The sequence below is a fragment of the Danio aesculapii genome, chromosome 16 (genome assembly GCF_903798145.1).
Source record: "Danio aesculapii chromosome 16, fDanAes4.1, whole genome shotgun sequence".
Taxonomy (NCBI): Eukaryota; Metazoa; Chordata; class Actinopteri; order Cypriniformes; family Danionidae; genus Danio; species Danio aesculapii.
This window is the reverse complement of record NC_079450.1, coordinates 27,130,458-27,152,319: the sequence shown is the minus strand read 5'-3', so window position 1 is coordinate 27,152,319 and position 21,862 is coordinate 27,130,458. Positions and strand designations below refer to the sequence as shown.

The 21,862-nt window shown below is 36.2% G+C and overlaps 1 protein-coding gene across 11 annotated transcripts in view; it reads right to left on the bottom strand.

The window, feature by feature from the left end:
- The window catches only part of mef2d (myocyte enhancer factor 2d), a 120,910-nt gene extending 102,786 nt beyond the window's left edge, over positions 1-18,124 (bottom strand). For all 11 annotated transcript variants that reach the window (XM_056475366.1, XM_056475372.1, XM_056475364.1 and 8 more), the window contains exon 1: positions 17,902-18,124. The gene's annotated coding sequence lies outside the window, so the exon portion shown is untranslated. The remainder of the gene's footprint in view (positions 1-17,901) is intronic.
- Between the last annotated feature and the right edge of the window lie 3,738 nt (positions 18,125-21,862).

Below are 21,862 nucleotides of genomic sequence, written 5' to 3'. Positions count from 1 at the left end.
AAGGAGACAATGTGTGCAGATGGCCCTAGACAAGAACCACAGCTGTACTGCCATAGAACTGTAGCGCCCCATGAGAGAAAGAGACAGCAGCAAGTAAAAGAGCAGAATAACGAGAAATACAGCTGCAGACAGCAATTATGAGGCCAAGCAACTATATACACACACCACAATTTAGATTCAGTTGTGCTCAAAATGTAAACTAAATAAAGTTGCAACCGTAAATAAATGGTTTTCCATAAGTTTTTGACCATTAAGTTATGTTGTGCAAAACTCTGTGAGGATCTGGGCATGGTGGCAATAAGTGTTGTCAAAATTAGGGATGCTCATTTTGGTTTATTTTGCCAACCGACAACTGCATTTGTCAAACGAATATTACCGGTTAACTGGTTATATTGATATTAAGTTATTATTTAATAATAAAAAATAATAATTAAAAATGTGTCTGACACATTAAATATTGCATTTTAAAATAGTGATTTATTTTAACATGTGAACAACAGCAGAACATCAGAGCATCTTCATGCAGCCGCATTGCTTCCAACAGCACAGAAAAAAATAAAAATGAAAAATAGGCCTATGTATTTAACTAATGCTCCGCTCTAATTCTTATCACAAACCTCTGTCAACATTTTTAATAGTCAACCCTGGCACTAGTCAATGACTGAATCAGCTGTGTATTGTGTGTGCGTGTTACTGTTGATGTTATAATTGCAATGTAGTGATATTTGTAAAGTAATACAAGCTCTGGATAACTTGAAACACCAGTAGTCTCTCCTCCATCTTTAAAAGTTCTCTGTAGTTGTCTTGACAACACAAACACTGCTGGTCAATCGGTACTGAAATTTTAAAAACGTTCATTTTCTGCTAACATTTGAACGAGTTCTTAAAAACCGCTGATTAGCCATCGTGTTCACGTGCTCAACAGAATTGACTGAAATAGAAAAACAGAAATGTTTACTTAGTGTAACTACAAATACAGGCATTGAAGCGTTTTAAAGCCGTAAAGATCAGTCGATTCCTCAGTGGATCACTCTCATGTCAGCTCATAAACAGACAAGCTGATATTCGTGGCTTTCAAAATGCTCCAGTGTCCCTGTATCTGGAGTTTCACTCAGTAAATAGTGAGTTCGGCGACATCTTTACATCTTTTTTTTTGTATTTACAATCTCCTCACTGCTGCTATTCGGCACTCATTTTCACATGTGTTGCTATTCTAACCTAAAGTAACAAGAGCGAGTGCGTGGTTTCCTTTTCCTTTCCTTTCTATGGCGTCTCTTGTAACTAGATGACAATCAATCGTTTTCTCAGAGGATGACAAACGAACAAACCATTGCTGCAGCTCCGATACAAGTTTATGGAGAAAAGTAAAAAGCACAGCAGTGTTTGGATGCGCTGTGTTTGTCTCAGGTAATTTCAGTATGTTTTTTTAATTGGTCAATAAATACCTACACCGATTTTAATTGCACAGCACTAGCATAGACTATAGGTGTTGTTCAATTAACATGCATTCATGTAAAATGTTTGGTTCCACACAATAAATTTGTGTTGGGACAACATGAAGGAATTAATAAGTGTATTAGTTTTTACAAATTTTTGTGAATTGAACATTAAATAAATAAGATAAAACAAGAATTGTGTTGTTTCAGCTGATTTTAAATATTCAATATTTTCAAAATTGAAGTCCTGTAAATACATTGTGCTGCAACGCATTTTTTGCAATCCAATCACAAGTGGATGACACAAAATACAGATGTCAGATGGGTCCGCTTGTCAAGGTTTGACCACTTTGAGAGGTAGACGAAAACACATTTTGACCGGATTGCTATCGTAGTATAAATGCTCATGTGGTTGAATGAATTCAAACAGATCACCTACTCTCTGCCTACTGACCTAAATCTTATACATAACGGGATGCGTTGTTGCAGCACACTAGCCAGATGGGATATGATGTTGTAATCTGAAATTGTAAGTTTGGTTTGAAGGCAATTAAAAAAAAAAAAAAAAGCACAACGATTATTTACTAGTCCTAATCCTAGCACAATTTCGAGCAAAATTTAGTGAACATGGCTTTACAATTCACTTTTACAAAATATTTATGTTTTGACTGTTTAAAATCAGACTTTCACAGTGCACCATACACACTTTGTGTATTATAAACGTATACAAAGTCCCATTTTAAATTTTTCATTGAACACATTAAGTGTACTAAGGCTACGTTTACATGATAACGATGTAGTCAAAAACAGAAACGTTTTTCCCCTAAGTTTAAAAAAAGTTTCATGTTTACACATTTTCAAAACAATCATCTATAAAAATGCTCTATTACCTTACATATGCCAGGTCAGTATTTCTATTACCTTGTTAGTAAACAGTACCTGTAAGGAAGTGATGATGTGTGGTCTGCAGCTCAGCACTGGTGTGTATGCAGAATTTGCCATGTGTGTTGTTGCTCAATACCTGCGTGTTATTGCTCAACACAAAAGCACCATTGTTGTGTAAACGAAGAGGTGAAACGAATAAACATTTTCCCAATTTAGGCTAAAAACGTCATGTAAACGACCACTAAAACAAATGGACCGTGATCACGTGAACAAGGTGGTCCTGGCCTGCATATCAAATGTCTATATAATAATGTATAATGAGTTCTTATGAACACTGTATTAAAATTATGAGTGTTTGATTTGGTAATGCCGCTCAAAATAAATCACGAATAAACCTGGAGCAAAGATGATGTGAAATAAATAACTAGAATTTGGTCAATAGAACATGTTTTAGAAAAACTGCCCAAAATGTATTTTAAAAATGTAATAAAACACAACTCTTGCGCAAAATCAAAATTTAATAACCTATACTGGCAGCTACAAAGAAATCCACCGTGGAGCTGCAGTCTTTCCATTCTGACAGTTGACTGATATGAGCTGAGTCCAGAAACATGAACAAGTGCTTTCTGATCAATGAGATGAGAGTTTACTTGCAAGGGACAGATTCTGCTCTGTTTAGACATACTGCCTTGTGAGGGTAAGCTGAGCCAAGAGGAACAATGTAACTGTTTTAATCCCAGTTTCGGAACAAAACAATCCTGATGTGTGAAAACGCCCAAACACATAATTCACTAAATGAACATTGAACGGCTTCAGAAAACTTGCTCTTTTATCATACTTGTAATGTTTTTGTCTTTGGGAAGCTTAACTAATATGCAAACACCAAAAGTAACAATAGATACAATACTGAAAATGAGAAACAACAGTAACTGGACTAGGGCTGCGTATTTAATCGAAGGTAAATTTCATGTTCATTTTGGCAGAAAAACCAGCTCTGTAATTAACAGTAAATCTCTAGCTCCTGCCTTCATATAGAACAACATTTACTACACAGAGCCAGTGTTCACTGATATGATACACTGTAAAAAATGCTGGGTTCCACTAGGGCTGTGCAATTAATCAAAAATTCGGTTTCGATTTTGGCTTCTAACGATTATGAAAAAACGTTAATCGAGATAAACGATTATTGCATCATATACCTCCCCCTTTCCAGTTGTACACATTTGTTGCTCTGCAAAGCTCAGTTTCACTTGGAAATTACTAAGAGCCTGTACTGTAATGTATCTTTTGCAGCACGGGATGCGCATCGTTCAATGTACATTCGAATCATTCATGTTTTTAAAAGCGCGAATGAGACCGCATGCTGTTCTGTGTGTGCGCGCTCAGCCTCAGAGACGATCTAAAGTCATTTTAATGCGAGCCCTTTAATGGTCAAATAGGTGTCAAAACGCGGTGTTTAGTGATCATTCATATTAACCCTCATTTGTGTAATAAACAAAAGAGTTGAGAATCAAAAGACATGTGAAAGAGAAACCTTTAATCACAACCGCACTGTACTTAAAGTGACAGCTCGCAATATTTCTGCTGCAGACTATATTTATCATTATTAATGAAACAACAAAAATAGAAAATCACTGCTCTTGACTGAAGGATTTTGTAGCTATAATTGAAGTTTTTTTTCTTACAGTGAAGATGCTTAAAGCACAGTTTGTTTCATATTTTTATTCTATTGTATTTATTTCCCTTTCCTTATTTACAGGGAGGAAAATAACTGTACATATACACAGTTGAAGTCTGATTTATTAGCCTTCCTGAATCATTAGCAACCCTTTTCCCCAATTTCTGTTTAATGGAAAGATTTTTTTCAACACATTTCTAAACATAATAGTTTTAATAACTCATTTCTAATAACTGATCTCTTTTATCTTTGCTATGATGACAGTAAATAATATTTCACTATATTTTTCAAAATACAAGCAATTAGAATAAAGTGCGATTCAAAGGCTTAATTAGGGTAATTAGGCAAGTGATTGTATAACAGTAGTTTCTTCTGCAGACAATCAAAACTATTTATTGCTTAAGGGGGCAAATAATTTTAACTTTAAAATAAGTTTTAAAATATTTAAAACTGCTTTAATTCGAGCTGAAATAAAACAAATAAGCCTTTCTCCAGAAGAAAAAATATTATAGGAAATACTGGGAAAAATTCCTTGTTCTGTTAAACATAATTTTGGAAATATTTCAAAATATATAAATATATTAAAATATATAAAAATATATTAAAATTCACAGGAATTTGAAGTCAATCATTTTGACTTCAATTGTAATCGTTTTGAATATTCGTGATAACAATTATGACCAAAATAATCGTGATTATTATTTTTCCCATAATCTAGCAGCTCTATTTCTCGATGAAAATTGACTAAATTTACTTAATTGTTTTAACAAATTTAAGTGGATTGAATATAAAACAATTAAGTTGTCACTCAAAAAAAACTCAAAAATTGTGTTGATTCAGCTGATTTTAATTAAGTAGTTTGAACAAGCACCAAAAATGATTTGCAGATGATTTAATTGGTCCGATTCTGAATTTGAAGATAATAATTCTGTGTTTTTTTTGTGTCTCTACTCAGTGAACTATGGCTCTTTGTTGCTGCTGATCTGAAAGAATGTGAAAAATTCCACATTTAATAAAGTTTTTTCTTCAAACTCACCTCAAAACTTCAGTCAAGTGTTTGAAATGCATAATTCTGTCAGACTATTCTATAGTTGTACGTTTATTAGTCACACAATCAACAAACGCTAATAAATCCTCTGCTCTGTATGAATTACTATGTCTCTAGTTTTTGTGGCATATTTGCCGTTTCCGCACAAGAGAGCCCACTGGTCTTTGGAGAAGATTTACTACTGATCACACACACTCATAAAAATGACATTTGCTGTTTGTTCACACTTCTTATTTAAAATTGACTTAAAACAACAATTTGAGTTTTTTTTTTTGGAGACAACTTAATTATTTTATGTTCAATCCACTTAATTTTGTAAAAACTAACTAAACTAACTTAATTCCTTCATGTTCCCCTAAGACAAATCGATTGTGTGAAACCCAGTAATTTTTTACAGTGAACTCGCTATAACACAGTTCACTTTACACAGCCTCGCAGTTTTGCTAATTTTTTTCGTGCAATTTGACATGCTGTTTTCTACAGTGCATTGTGTTCTGACTCCCGAGTAGCACATTGTGTTCTGTGTCCTGATTGGCTGTAGACCATTGTCAATCAATCTCCTCCATGCTGTGTCTCCTGTACAATACAGAATGTGATCAGCTTGCCAAAAACATAAATCTTCAATCGCTAGCAGTGTGACTGAAGTGCTGTACTGTATGTTTACAAGTTTTCTCCCCACAAAATTGACGAAACCTTCTGCACCCGAAGGGCACCGGAAGGTAGCACCCAAAAGGCAGAGGAAGATGTTAACCATCGCACAAAAAGTTGGACTGTTCTGGACATGCTAGAATAAGGTTGAAGTTACGTGAGTGTAGGGAGCCATTATGGAATAAATAAATGAAGATCAAATGGTTTTGATCTTTGGTTTTATTCAATAATACTGGACTTATTTTTCTACGAAGGTTTGAACTTTGAGAGCGTTTAAACAAGAGAGAAAAGTGTGAAAATGTTAATGCTTGTCTGAGAAAAGTGTATAAAGTGTGTAGTGAGGGGTTTTACAGCCTTAAAACATCTATAATAATTGTAAAAAATAAAGCTGATTACTTCGCAGATTTCGCCTATTGCAGGTTATTTTTAGAACATAACTCCCATGATAAACGACGGATCACTGCACATCCTGACAAGATGTACATGAGAATCACAGCTTTTGCTGAACTGCGATCTCAATTCCATGTCAATTAATTGTGCAGCCCTACACTGGATTCTATTAAAACATACAAAGTGAGCAATAAACGCTAACATCTGCAACGATAAAGCAATTCACAACTCACTGTATTAACCAGAGTGCCAACGATTTTTTGATTCTAGATAAAAAAAATAAATAAATATTTAGCTGATGATTTGAATGCCCCCCAAGATGATCTGACGACTATTCAATCCGAGTGCAAAATTTCTCACCTTTCTAGTGGCCAACATATACAATAGGGCCTACGTGCATGTGGTGCTTGTCCTTAAACTACATTTAAAAAAAAGAAGCTACAGAGAGAAAGTATTGGCAAGAAATCAGATCAAACGGCTGGAGTAAGAAAGAAAGAACAGGAGCGAAATGAGAGATGTAGGGGTGTACGCTTTCAGCACTTGGCTTCGATGCTTGCTGTTTCAGCTGTGTGCGAGTGATGATGGCCAACCCTTGCTCTCACGCCACTGTAACCCCGTTAGCCTGTCCGTTCGCAAACACGGGCGACACTAGGTTGTGCGACTGCTCATACCAACAGTGTTTGATCAATTTGGTGTGGATCTATCATCATTTCTTGATCCTCATGTCAATCCAAACCAGTCTTAATAACAATAGCATGTGGGACTCAGTGTCATCTTTAATCCCACTGACTTTCATTATAGGTGCTCATTATAAAATTTTATTTGGAGGGGTGGAGGTAACTATTTATGGCCTTTCTTTAACTCAGATATCCTGAACAACCCTGAACGTGAAGCAGAGCTAATCTCTGTTAGGCTGTATATCATTAGTAAGCCGGCTGCTGACAGACAGAGAAGAGGAAGAATTTCTGTTATCTCTGTCTTTTTTTATGAACACGGAATTGAAATCATTAGGATCTTATTCCATCTTCTCCTACATCACGCTGAAAAATCAGGTACAAGGTTGCAATAAATGACTTTGTGTGTGTTCCCAAGGGAAATATCTTTGTCGGGTATGCATAGGTTACACTAGACGAGACCTGACAAGATGACAGCGAGTTTTCCGCTTTGTTCTGAAAGGAAAAAGCACACACAGTCAGTCAGACACCGACAGAGAGAGCTGACGGTAAAAGAAGATGATATTTAGAAAAACATATTATTGTCTCAGTTTTAGGTCCATATAAAGAAAGTAAGCAGGGTCCAAAAGAACACCCAGCAAGCATTTTTGTTTTTAAAAGATGTCTAATAGATGTCTAATAGACGTCTAAACATAGTCATCTTGGCTAAAACAAGGCTAAATTCGGGCTGCCAGTGAAAATCTAACAGACATCTAAGAACAGGCCAAAACTACACTAGTTTTGAATGAATGACTACACATTTAAAGTCTGTCTGTCTATTTGATGGCTGGTCTAGTTTTGGGCTATTCTTAGAAATCTATTAGATTTTCACTGACAGCCAAATTTAGCCTTGTTTTAGCCAAGCTGTCTATGTTTAGATGTTTGTTAGATGTCTTTTAAACACAAAAATGTTTGCTGAAACTCAGTACTTTATCGGTACTTTGTGGTATTTGATATTTGTCTGAACAGTTGGCAATCTTTTTGCCCAATACAACGGCGAGCGCATCAAGTATAAAAGCCTTCGCAGTTTGCGGCTGTGCGCGTGCATTTAGCAAAGGCTCGCGCTAAGCGCACACACATAGCTTGCGACACAGACTCACACACACACAGCTCGTAAGCTTACGGAGTGGCGGAGACAACGAAAACAGGTGGTATTTCACAAATGAACACATGCCGTTGAAACAAGTTGTTTTCTTGTACAAGCGGAAAAGCGAGCAATCTGGCTAAGCATCTTTCAAATGTGCATTAACTGCCGAAAGACAAATGAAAAGTTTTCAACTGCCTAGCTAAAGGTACATTATTCACATCGGTCTCTCTAAATTAGTATAACATTAATAGTTTAAGAAACACACACATTCGGTTACATTGAAAACAGTATTCTTTTCTGCAGTAGCCTAAATAAATCTTAAACATTAAATATGTTTTTACATTACTGTATTTACAAATATAGCCTATGAATAGCCTAATAATAAACTATGCTTATTAGGAAATGGTAAAAACAGCTTATTTTTACATTGTTAACTCCCAAAACCCTGTTACCCTCATTTATGTGAATGTGTTAATGAAAAATCTTAAACATTATGTGTGCATTTTGCAAATCAAAGAGGGTATTTTCAACTGCAGGGAGCACAAAAAGTCATTTTCCTTCAAACCATTGTACATTCTTTTACAGGAATTTTTCTTAATTTGTATTACAATTATTGGTTTTGTTTTATTTTACATTAAAAACATAATAATAAAATAAAATGTTGTTAAATCTGTTCAATTTGTTCTCTTATCGGTACTTTTTGTAGTGTTATTTTTTTGTGAAAAAAATAAATAAAAAATACAAAAAGTACCGATAAGAGAACCATAAAAGTACCGAACGAATAAGTGGTATCAATTAAAGAAGTTAAAACCTTAACAATACCCATCCCTAATCATCTTGGCTAAAACAAGTCTAAATTTGGGATGTCATTGAAAATCTAATAGACGTCTAAGAATAGGCCAAATCTATAGTCATCAAACAAACAGAAATGAATGACTACACATATAAAGTCTGTCTAATCTATCCGTTTGACGACTAGTCTAGTTTTGGGCTATTCTTAGATGTCTAATAGATATTCACTGACAGCCCAAGTTTAGCCTTGTTTTAGTCAAGCTGTCTATGTTTAGATGTCTATTAGGCGTCTATTAAACACAAAAATGTTTGCTGGGCAGTTACAATAAAGACATTTTTTACACATCTGTAAACCTGTGTGTTTTACCAAAGAATGATTTGGAATGACATGAAGATGAGTCAAAGATTTTCCCCTTTTATAACAGCAGATCATTCAACAAACAAAACAGAAACAGTTCCAATAAATATTATGCATGTGAAAATCAAAGCATCACTTATATAGGTCATGGCTGTGCTAACCTCCACACATGCACGGTCTGTTTCATGCAATCACATATCTCATCCACTTACATTCAGTAGGGGGAGAGAAAAAAAAAAAAAAGCATAATCTGGATAAAATCGTTGACTAAACATCGCAGTTACACAAGTACCAAAATATCCACAAAGCAAGCAGCATCCATTCACCATATTTACAAGAAACATCTAAATATACGGCTTCTGCATAGATTAATCCCAAACCAAAAATACACCGGATCTGATTTTTCAGGTTCTCATTTGTTTTCCTCTTAACTGCACGCCTGGAATGAGGTCAACACACATCATATTAGCTCGAGGGGGAATTGTTAAGGAATTCAGTACTACTGATGATGACATATTTCGAGCTCAGCCCAATACGCCTGATTCACGATATGGAAATCAGTTGACGTGAGAACGGACCGCATGAAAATGTCCAAGCATGACAGATGTCTGAGCTGCCTGCGTTCATTAATCAAAGATTCAAGTGTTATCCAGCATAAAGGCAGAGATTTCAGCATTTACCCAATAATGCATTCAGCGTCTTGCATAATAAAATGATTAAAAGATGTTCACATCGAAAAAATAAAAACGTTGTACTACAAAAATGGTTCTGTGGTGTGGTTAAGAATACTGTGAAAGCATATGTGCTAGCTCTGATTAAGTGAAACGGAAAATATCAGGTTGAAATCACTTGGATCTCAACATCGGTATTACAGAGATTCTCAAAGGTTAAATCTAGGGGCTCTTCAGGCTGTGTGAGCATGAATGGTGGTCTGTCTTTTTATTAACCCATGTGTTTGTGTGAGTGCATGAGTGGTGGTCTTTATAAGGGATTCAGCTGCTCTCTCCTCAGTAAGATGACACCAGTACTTCAGCACTGAGGTAACCAAACTGTTCTCTAGACCTTGTTTGGACAGCAAAACCTACTCCAGAAACCTTCTGCCATCCCAGTTTGTCTAGCAAGAAGAAAACAGGAACAATGTTTTTTTTTTCTGCAGTAAGTAGAATTAAACAATATTTTGCTGAGTATGCTTTTGTGCTGGAGCCTTGGCTGGTTTCGATGTGTCATGAATAAAATAAAATGACACTTTAACTGCCAGTAGGTGATGGGAAGTTGCTGTGTTAATAAGTGATTTATTGAATCAATCATTCAAATGATTCTTTCAAAGGGCTGATTCATTTACAAACTAACCAAGTGACTGTAATTGTGAAGGAATTATTCAATCTTTGGCTTTGTAGAAAACTATTTTTCCTGATGAAACAGCAAATCAGCCAAAAATCTGTGTAAATCCTGTAATATTATTATTTTTTTTTGTTTGCTGAACTGTTAAAAAGTCCACAAGTCACATGCTGATATTCAGGAAATTGGTATTCTTGCTTTAGTGATATTATTTAATTGTCTTGTATCTTATAATAAAAAAACATTTATTTATTTCTTCCTTTGAACAAACGGTTAAAATATTTCAAACATGCTGTAGAGATTAATTCCAGCCTCCTGCACTTAGACTGCAGCTCTGCACAAGAAGTTTGGCCAGAATAGAAATAGTCGTGCCCAACTGAGCCTTGTTTCTCTTGAGGTTACGTTTCCTTCACTTTCTTCGATTGGTGAAGTTTGTTCCGCTGTCGCCACTGGCTTGGTTGGTTTGGGTCTTGTGGAGCTGCGCATCGATGGATTTGCTCTTCAGTGTTTGGACTTTGCATTGAAATTTAAACCACACTGAACTGAACTAAACAGCACTTCAACTGTGAAAACTGGCCTGACACGGTTTCAGTTTACTTGAACTTCATTGTTAAGCTACTTTGACACAATCTACATTGTAAAAGTGCTATAGAAATAAAGATGAATTGAATTAAATTAATTAATAGCCAATTAATTACACATTAAAAACCCCAAAGATTAAATTTAAACCATTACCATAATAAATGAGAAAAGCATTATTTTTGTTTTTGTTTTTTTTGATTAACACATTTATTACACAGGTTTAGTCTACCACATCCTAACATAACCTATCCAACAGAAAAAATGATTGTGTATTTTTGTTCATACAGTGCAAGCAAATAGTAACCTAAACATTTTCCATTTAAAGATGTGAATTAAATGCATGCACAAAACTTGATTATCGCATAAAAGACATGCAGACATGCAAAAAGCGTTTCCATCCAATGAGTCAAAGACAACAAAATCGCCACTTTCTGATAAACTGGTGGCAAATATCAACAGTAAAGACGGAATTTGCGGCAGTAGGAAAAGCTGCGTGATTCTTTTCTTCATTTAATAAATGACTTGCGCCTCAGAAGACAGTATGCCGACACGCAATGAACACGTGGTGGAATTTGAATATGTGATACACAGAGCACGGACACTCTTGACAGTCCAGGAGGTAATTAATGATATAATAATACTAATACTGAAACGGTTACGATATTTTAGAATGACTAAAACAACATTTCAGATGTTCTACAATGTGCTCAGCCTGCAGATTTGTCCTTTCACACACATTTTTATTAATCACATGATCCCTTATAACAAAATCACATGACATATTTTTAATACGCATACTGGAATTTGTTCGGTAAAAGTATTTCCATCGTAGTTTAGGCGCATCTTTTCTTATCGATTAAGTTATGCGCTATACTACTCAGTTTTGCGCACACATTTTTTTATGCGCATTTTTAAAATGAATGCGCATCTTACGGTTTCTGTCAACCAATTTTTTATGCGCATATCCAAAATGAACATAAAAATAGTTGGATGGAAACATAGCTATTGTTTAATATATGGTTTATGTTACATAAAAAAGTAATAACTGAACTGTTGTATAAAATCAATATCACACAGCATTTGTGTGATATTGCACTCGTTGCTTGTTTAATATTGCTTAAACTAGACAAACTAGTTTATTCCCCGATATCTTTTTCAATGGCATTTACCCACATTTCACTGTTGGCCTGCATCATGGTCATCATCACCAATCAACTGTCTGACTCATAATGCTGGTCTGGGGTAAGTGCAGTAAATGTGTTATTTCTGTATTAAATGTATTAACCCTTAAATTAAAGTGTTACATTCACAGTCCTAATAATATTCATACTGAAGGCTATTATTACATCAACCACAAACTACTGTAATGTTAACCATGACCGCATTTGAAGTCCGAGATACCAATGCACAATTTGGAAAAACCTAAAGCATGGCCGCTAACATTTCAAAAGCTCATTTAAAAAAAAAAAAAAAAAACATGCAACTCTGATTGCTTGTCAAAAGCCCTAAACCCCTGCCAATCTCGTCTGATCTGCAGTGGAAAAGGGTTGACCTCATCTTCAGTGGTCTCTTTTCACACTGCTCATTACCTTAATTGATGTTTAACCCCCAGATCAGCTGATGACGGCTCAATTAAGAGCTTGCTGGAGGAGAGATTAACACAGGGATGGAGGGAAGTGCTCTTCTCGAAGGAGCTTCAGCCCTTCACAGTGCCTTGCTCCACCAGCCGCACGGACAGTGAGGACACAGAGACCATTCTGAATGGGAAAGGGCACAGAAGGGCTTCCCTCTTACCGTAAAACTTAATTTAATCATCAGTGCTTTGACCTTAAAGTGGATTTGTTTCCAATCAGAAGCTGGCCAATATCAGATGCCACTGATCAAGGACAAAATAGCTATTGAGCGCATATAATATTAAATATCTACACTAGGGCTGGGCCGATAAACAATATTATATCGAATCGCTATAAATTTTATGTCAATAACAATGATAAGCTCTGGACTTTTTGACTCTATATTGATCTAAGGACCAATCACACAGCAGAAATGCAACAATGGGAATCTAAAAGTGTGTTGACATTAGAGATGTACCGGTTCGGGCCACCGAATAATTATCGGCCGAAAATATGTTATGCCATTTAATGGACCCTCTAATTTTAGTGTCTTCAGTCATTGTTGGGGTACTCTTTTAAATCTGGAAGCAACAACTTATATTAAAACATATTTCTTTATCGTTTAATATGGAAAATAATTATCGAGATTACATTTTTGCCATATTGCCCAGCCCTAATCTACACGGTAATAGCCATGCCTTCTCCTGCCACCATTATTTCCAAACAAGTATGATGTTTATAACACCAAAAACTATTTTTGAATATGTTTTTTTTTTTTTAAATTTAAGTCAGTGGGATTCAGTGTCCTTAAGTACCTTTCATATACTGAAGATAAAAAAAACACTGTTCAAATATTCTTTAAAATGTCTATATTTGTGTACCTGAAGAAATGCAACTAAGGGTGGGTATGAGCAATTCCAGCGTTAAGGATGTGACATTTGCATTAAAAACTAAAAACATGAAATTAACAGAGAAATTATGTTAACATTATATTGAAACATCAGCTTATACTTTCCAAAGCAACTAACCACAGAGTTATGGGATAAGAAAAAAAAAATCTATCATTTTTAATAGGGATGCTCCAATCAGGATTTTTGTGGCCAATACAGAGTACCGATTCTTTATCTTGGTGATCGGATGATACAGAGTACTGATTCTAATGCTTCAAGCTTTATAATACATTTAACACATTTTCCCTATGTGACAAGTATGATACTTAAGTGGACATCTCGCCTTACCTAAGTTGGCACTCTATAGATCAAAAACGATTGATTTTAGTTTATGACATTTTTGCATTTATGAGGAAAAAGCTAGTAGGTAGTGCTGTCGCCTCACAGTAAGAAGGTCGCTGGTTCAAGCCTCAGCTGGGTTAGTTGGCATTTCTGTGTGGAGTTCATGTTCTCCCCACATTCTCTTGGGTTTCCTCCACAAGTCCAAAGACATGTGGTACAGGTGAATTGGGTAGGCTAAATTGTCCGTAGTGTATGTGTGTGAATGAGAGTGAATAGATGTTTCTCAGTGATCGGTAGTGGCTGGAAGAGCATCTACTGCGTAAAACATGTGCTGGATAAGTTTGCGGTTTATTCCGCTGTGGCGACCCCAGATTAATAAAAGGACTAAGCAGAAAAGAAAATGAATAAATGAATATTGACAGAGACATTTTTAGTATTTTTACAGTATTGGGAAATACAAGCCTACTCAAAAAAACCTAGAAAGAGTTTCATTATTTTGGTGAAAACGTAATTTTTATCATGGCAACGTTGACATTTGGCTGGAACTGCTCATTTAGACTTTTTGGTAGAGTTCATTAGTATAAATCTGAACACTGCTATCCAAACCTTGGTGCACACCATAATAAAAAGACCAAGACCACCAAAATGGTGGATCTACGTCCACTTCCAATAAAATCTAAATGCAGTCCAACTAAAATAAGAATGCAGCATGATCAAAGACATCCAGGCAAATCAATAACAGGACATGATGTAACACGATGCGACCATAAAGCATCAGATATTTATTTCACATCATAGTCATGATGTTTTCCATTACAGTTCATTACAGGCATGAGAAACATCACCTTGCACAAGACCTTTGTACAGAAATTCCTGGCCCTGTTATGACTTTTCTTCACAAGTTTTCATCACATGTACACAAACATACAACCAAAAATGTTCAGACCGGCACTATTTTGGATCATAAAATCCATTTTAGATTCACTCTTCAAACTCACCATGACTAAACTGACACAATGACTATGATTCAAACAACCAAACTAACAGTGTAAAAATGTTGACAGAATTTACATTTATGGATAAATCTCTTTAACCTCGCTGCTATTAGGAAAAAAAACACCGGATCGCAGCTGGATATCTGGGTAAAGTCCACAGCAAGCATTTATGTCAAATGCTTTCAGGGAGACTCTAAAGGCCAAAGACGTTGTTCGAGTGGAAAAACAGATTAAAACATGACCAGAGGATACTGTGTGTCCAATCAGAAAAATATTTCACAAATCAGACAATGGGAACCAATGGCGACATCCTTCATAGCAGCAAAAAGACCTCTGAAACGTGAGAGAGCATAAAATACCAACATCAAATACAAGGCAGACAGATAGAGATCTAATAAAAACTCTGCCGTATAGTCATAAATTTGTTTATGTGGAAACACAGATAACAGACTCAGGATGAATCTTCATTATTTTGACCTCATGTTGATGAAAACATCACTACAGATGATCAAGATGAAGACATAACACTGCTTTTGTTCTGTCGTGTTTTGCATCATCCTCCCTTGCTTAAATGGGTTTCATGTTCCATCACAACACAAACTGCATCTGCTTAATCATTTCCATGCATCAAACTTCCCATTAGAAAGCAGCACTTTTGCACTAAATGAACACAATTGTTCGCAGGATGCTTGTTATTTTCGGGAAAACTTTCTCAAAACACCAGTGGCAGGTTTGTAATGCGTGAAAGAATCTTTTCTTTCTGACTGTTATTGGTGCCCCAGGTGGGAGGACATAACAGCATTGAATCTCTGGAGGTAGAGCTGACACCCTGCTGGGAATCACGACAGCACAGTACCTGTCTGCATGACCCAGACATTCAGCTCATTATGAGATTCGGCCTATAACGAGAGCTGGAATTCTGAAGCCACCAATCAAAGCTTTCTACACACATTTTGCACATTACAGCAAAGCATCTAGAACAAACGCGCTACACAATTACAACTCAGCCTGTGGAAACTTCAAACTAACATATTTTTATGAGAGACTGAAGTCGCACTTTAAAATGTGTTAAAATGACATTTATTCTCCGAACGCCTTAAAAACTGGGGGTTTAAACTGGGCTCTGGGGACATCCAGAAGGCCACAGAAGGAAGTTTCTTTGTGCAAAATAATAGTATATATATATATATATATATATATATATATATATATATATATATATATATATATATATATATATATATATATATATATATATATATAATTAACAACGTATAATGAGGCTAATAGGCATGCGCCAGTATAAAATTCTGACGGCATGATAACCTTGGATAAAAACAACATGGTTTCATGGTATTGTGATTACTGCTCTAAAATATATATGTTTTTTTAATATCTGGGTAAATTCTTTCCCCTTTGAACACAATATTTTTTATTTTGAGAAACATTTCAAATATTTTGGAGAAGTAATAGGGTATATGCAGAGCTAGTGTTTTTTCCCATACCGATAAACTTCCGGTGAACGGCCCTTTAGGTATTCTATAGTCTTTGTGAACGATTAATGTGACTTTTTTTTTATTTTATAAGACTTTTATAAGAAGTATTGTAAATAAAATATAATCAGTTAAATAGACTTAAGCATTCATTTAGGTGTTGAAGCGCAAACCGAGATAAAAAGCCGTTTACATACACACACTAGTCAGGATCAGCAGGCTAGCACAGCAACGCCGTTGAAAATACTGGAGTAAAATAAATTTCAATATTTTAAAGATATGGCACGGAAAATTGTAATTTAATCCAGTGCTTCTTGTACATTCTGAGACCAACTTTATAGTGTATTTATGCAGTGAAGATAGTTGATTTTTAAAGAAAACAGACATTAAACGCTTGACCCAGTAAGCACAATAAGCACTTGACCCAGGTTACTGACAAATTAAAAGTCCTTCTGCATGCTTCTGCATATACCCTATTGTGTCAGGCTAAATAATTCAAATGAAGACTTCTGCTGTCTTCGTTAGTTCCAAAAACACTGATTTCTTTACAATTTAAAACGGCATCTTTGGATATCGTTTCTACTGGAGATACTGTTGTGCTAAAAAAAAGACAAAAAAAGGTTTTAAAACCTTGACTTTTCCAAACCGCGGTATACCTTGAAACGGTTATCGTCCCATGTCTAGAGACTAGCAGTCAATATTCTATTTTATACATTTTACACAAAAACCCCACAATATTTTATCATTATATTTATTTATTTGTCACTTAATTAACAGCAAAAATACTTTACATTTTTCTCAAACGATATGAAATTTTCTATTTTGTTTATATACTCATTTTAACAAGAGTCACTTTGTCAAGGTGATCATTTTTGGGGTATCCTTACAACTCAAACTCTGACTATTAAGCCAACAAATGTTCGCAAAGAAAGTTTGTAAGACTATGAAAACACATGTTGTTATTGCATAACAGAAAGAGAGAGGGTGGTGTCGCAGAACTGCGTAGGTTAAACCAAACTTTTGTTTAGAGTCCGTGAACAGGATCAACCAAACTTGATATGTAAGTGCTAAAAATTGAATCCACTCAAACTAAAATAACGTCCTAATATCACTCGCGATATAATATACAATATATAATGCTACACCACACAACACATGCTGTCCTGTAGCGCGCTACACGGTGAGCTGAAATGTGTGCGACTGAATCAAAATCATGTTGACATTTCAGACAGCGACTAAATCTGACAGCTCGTCAGAAGCACCATAACAGCGAAGCGCGTTTATTTCGGCCCAGCAAGTCACGATTTCCAATAACCCGCCAAGGAACAGGTTTATTAAAATGTAATATAATTGTGATTGGGTGTATTGTCTATCATTCTACCCAAATTGTTATTAAAATCCCAGTCTGACCCTCCGTATCTTACTAGCTTCTATTTCAGACGTTTCTTTCTCGCTTTGATGCAATGCGAGACCCAGACAGCAAACTACAAGTTTATGTTAGCGCCAGAGCGCGAAAGAGTCTGAATTTGGATAATTTTTCAAATTAATACAGAGCAGTGACGGCTATAACTCGTCACTGTAAGAGCTTCATTTGGACTGGACGAACGACTTACCCGAAGCAGCTACCAGATCCACATCTGTGCGATGAACACCACTTTTCTTACGCACCGGTACGTGGAAGAAGTGTAATATAGGTAAAACCAGGCAATAACATAAAAAAAATATCGAGCAGATGTCAATAATAATGAGTGGAATCCTTAACTCCTGTTCAGGGTTATTATTTAGCCCGTACAGTCAAAACCCTCCATGTACAAAGTGTCCTATCCACCATGACTGGCAATACATTATGACAGACAGGCAACGTGGCCAATCAGAGACGAGCTTTGCGGGTCTCGTCCAATCGCGTTATAGAATGGATACTGCTGTGTGGAAGCAGAATTGTAGGCGGAGCTAATGTGCAGTAGGTAGAGATCACGCTGAAGCGGTTTATGTATTCATCCGCCTCCCCATCTTAATGAAAAGATCCTGTAAAATTCCTTTCCGTGTTTACATCTGAGAGCTGGAATGTAATAATTACTTAAAGTTGCGAACGTATATTATATTTAAAATGCTTTTAAAGAGAAAGTTTTGGAAAATAACACTTAAGGATTGTGTCGTATTGTGCCGGTGCGCTATATTAAACACGTTGTATTATTTATCACATCATATGTACACGGTTCACTAGGTTACGTCAGCTCTTACATTTTTATTAAAGCTCATAATATGTGAATTAATCATAAGTAGCAATGAATTCGCTCGTTTTATTCAGCGTTCCCTTAAGCACAGGGAAACATTGAGTACAAAAACTGCTAATTATTGAACTAAATATTAGATTGGATTATTAGTGCATTTTGTGATTTCAGAAAACTAGACACATTTCCTGCGAATCCAATAAAATCATGGAAAGTCCTATTTTTCGTGGAGGAATATAGTGTTTACAGAGTGAATGGTGGTGGTGCAGAGAGAGAAAAATGAACATGTAATGAGTGAGTGCGGTAAGTTAGTTTCATGGCAGTTGAAATGGATTCAGTTGACCTGCTGATTCTGGAAATCCACACCAGGGGTTTTGAAATAACACGAGAACAAGAAACAAACCCGAAATCTTATTTCATGGATTAAATAATGAGAATGCACTTGCGACATATACTCGGATCATAGCTGTGTGCGTCACTGCCGATGGAGGAGCATTTAAAGTCACAGGACGCCAAAACAAGACGAAGTCTGTGTTATGCACAGGAGATGCCTTCAAGATACTCTTGAGCAGTTAATCACATATATTGTTGCGCAATATGTAAATCTTAATTATAAAATCTCTTAAGGTTGTTTTGATTTTAATTTAGTTTTTAAGAGCTTTATTACAGGCAAATTTACAGCTCACAGGCAGAATTTACTCAAAAGCAACAATTTCAAGTTTTAAAAAGACAATTCACCAAAAAAAAGTAATTTGCTGTTATTTTCTTGGCCATTCAAGATGTAGGTCTCATGTAGAAGACTATATTTTTTTAAAGCTGAAACCATGGCCCTTGCTGATCTATTAAATGCAAGGCAGAGCCTACCAGCACTTAGAGTAAAACAAAACAACATACAGACAATGCATATTGATATACAGCTCTTAATGATAAATTGTGGCTGAATTAGACAAAATATTGCTTTTAACATTATCATTTTTGATCCACATTATCTGCAAATTGACCCAAGTGTGTTCATGATAGTCTGGACTGTGAGCCACTTGTTGCATAATGATGTATATGTGGTTGCAAAATCGCACATGAGTTGACACTGTTTACAGCCTTTTTTAATATAAGCTGTAGGATAAGTGTCATTATACGACAGGAAAATCTTGCCTACGAACATTTTGCTGCATTGTCTAATTAATTTGATCTTTAGGCTTATTTATTTCATGCTGAAAGTGCCACAAAGCTTTCACTTACTTTTTATAAATCACCAAGAAGAAGAGTTTCACAAAACAAAATCCAGCTACATCTTGGATGACCTGAGTAAATATACTCCCCATCTTTACATTTAATAAATATAATAACAAAAATAGGGCAGCATTGTGGCTCAGTGGTTAGCGCTGTCGCCTTACAGCAAGAAGGTCACTGGTTCGAGTCTCGGCTGGGTCAATTGGCATTTCTGTGTGGAGTTTGTATGTTCTCCCCATGTTGGCGTGGGTTTCCTCCGGGAACTTCGGTTACCCTAACAGTCCAAAGACATGCGCTATTGGTAAATTATAGCTGTGCAAAACATATGCTGGATAAGTTGGCAGTTCATTCCGCTGTGGCGACCCCTGATTAATAAAGTGACTAAACCGAAGGAAGAATTAATGAATAACAAGAATACTACATTTCATTTATAAAGCACTTTACTTTTTAAGTAAAATATAGTGCGAGAGAAAAAAACTTGATGAAATAAAGCAAAATAAGTTAAATAAAACACAATACGTAAAGACTAAGACAATTCAGATGTAAAAAAATGTCTTAAACAGGTATATTTATTTCTGAGTGATCTGTCTCTTTAATGTAGTCACACACATGAGTTTATCTTCTGTATGAAAACAAAATCCAGTTGCTTTTAATAAAATCATTTACAAATAAATCAACTAAATTTGCTTAATAGGAATAAAAGAATACAGGAGTGTGGCCCACTGCATATAGACCTACCTGTAGAGGAGAGAGAGATTACTCTGTTTTATTCCTTATGTAAGGAGCTTATGCACTGGGGTTTTGTGGAAGAGCATTTATACAAACAGATGGACACCCTGTTGCCCTCTCTCAGATCATGCGCTTCCTACACTCAGCCTGCGCACTGAACAGAATGCCATTCAGCCACGAAACCTTCACTGCAGGCAAAAACAATCATGAAAGTGGGGCTGCGGTGGCAGAGATGACTCAGGCAAGCCCTCTGATCTGAGACCAGTTATTGACCGGTCACAGTGGGCAGTTATGAGCGAGTGAAATGTATCAATACACATCTATGGTTTTCAAACTTAAAATCTCCTGGTCACAGGTGATCACAGGGCTGCAGTGTCTGCGTGCTCCAACACGTGCTTGAAAAACAGCTGCTTTCAGAGCTCAAGATGACACTTTACAGATGGATTCTCTGTTGGCTTGCCTTCTCATTTCCTTCTCCCTTTTTTTCCGCTCTCCCTTTGACACACAGATGCACGTGCAGATGCACACTTGTTTATGTTTGTTCTTTCTCTCTGCGCGCGGCGGCTCTCCGTCTTCCTCATTCTCTCCTCTCCTTTATTTCTGAATGTATTAATCCAGATGAAAGGTGTGTGGGAGAACATGTTCCTCTCTGCAGTGACCCGCTGATCTGCTGCACTTGGCTTCCGTAGCATCCTGTCTGCTGCCTAGCAACTCTCTGTATCCATGGCAACAAAGCCAACAAACCCTCCTGCCTCTCTATCAGACGTACCCCCACAATAAGCTGCTATGAGTTTAGCAATCAGGCGCAGGCAAGAATTCAAGAAGTGGAAAAGCTTAGCAAAAAGCACTCACATAATAACATTAATTCATTTTCTTTTCGGCTTTATTCATCAGGGGTCGCCACAGAGGGATGAACCGCCAACTTATCCAGCACATGTTTTACGCAGTGGATGCCTTTCCAGCTGCAACCCAGTACTGGGAAACACCCATACAGTCTTGCATTCACACACATATACACTACAGGCAATTTAGTTAATTCAATTCACCTATAGCGCATGTCTTTGGACTATAGGGGAAACCGGAAACCCACACGAACACGGGCAGAACATGCAAACTCCACACAGAAATGCCATCTGACCCAGCCGGGGCTCGAACCAGCGACTTTATTGCTGTGAGATGACAGTGCTAACCACTGAGCCACCGTGCCGCCCATAATAATATTAATAAAAGAAAAGGATAATATTTTAAAGTGGATCTTACTGTCAAATCGTCACTGTAAAAACATGCCGAGTTGTGTAATGCAATGCAACTATGATATATTATATAAATCAAGCTTATTATATGGATTTGCAGTTCATGCACTTTTGTAGTCCTTTACCCCATT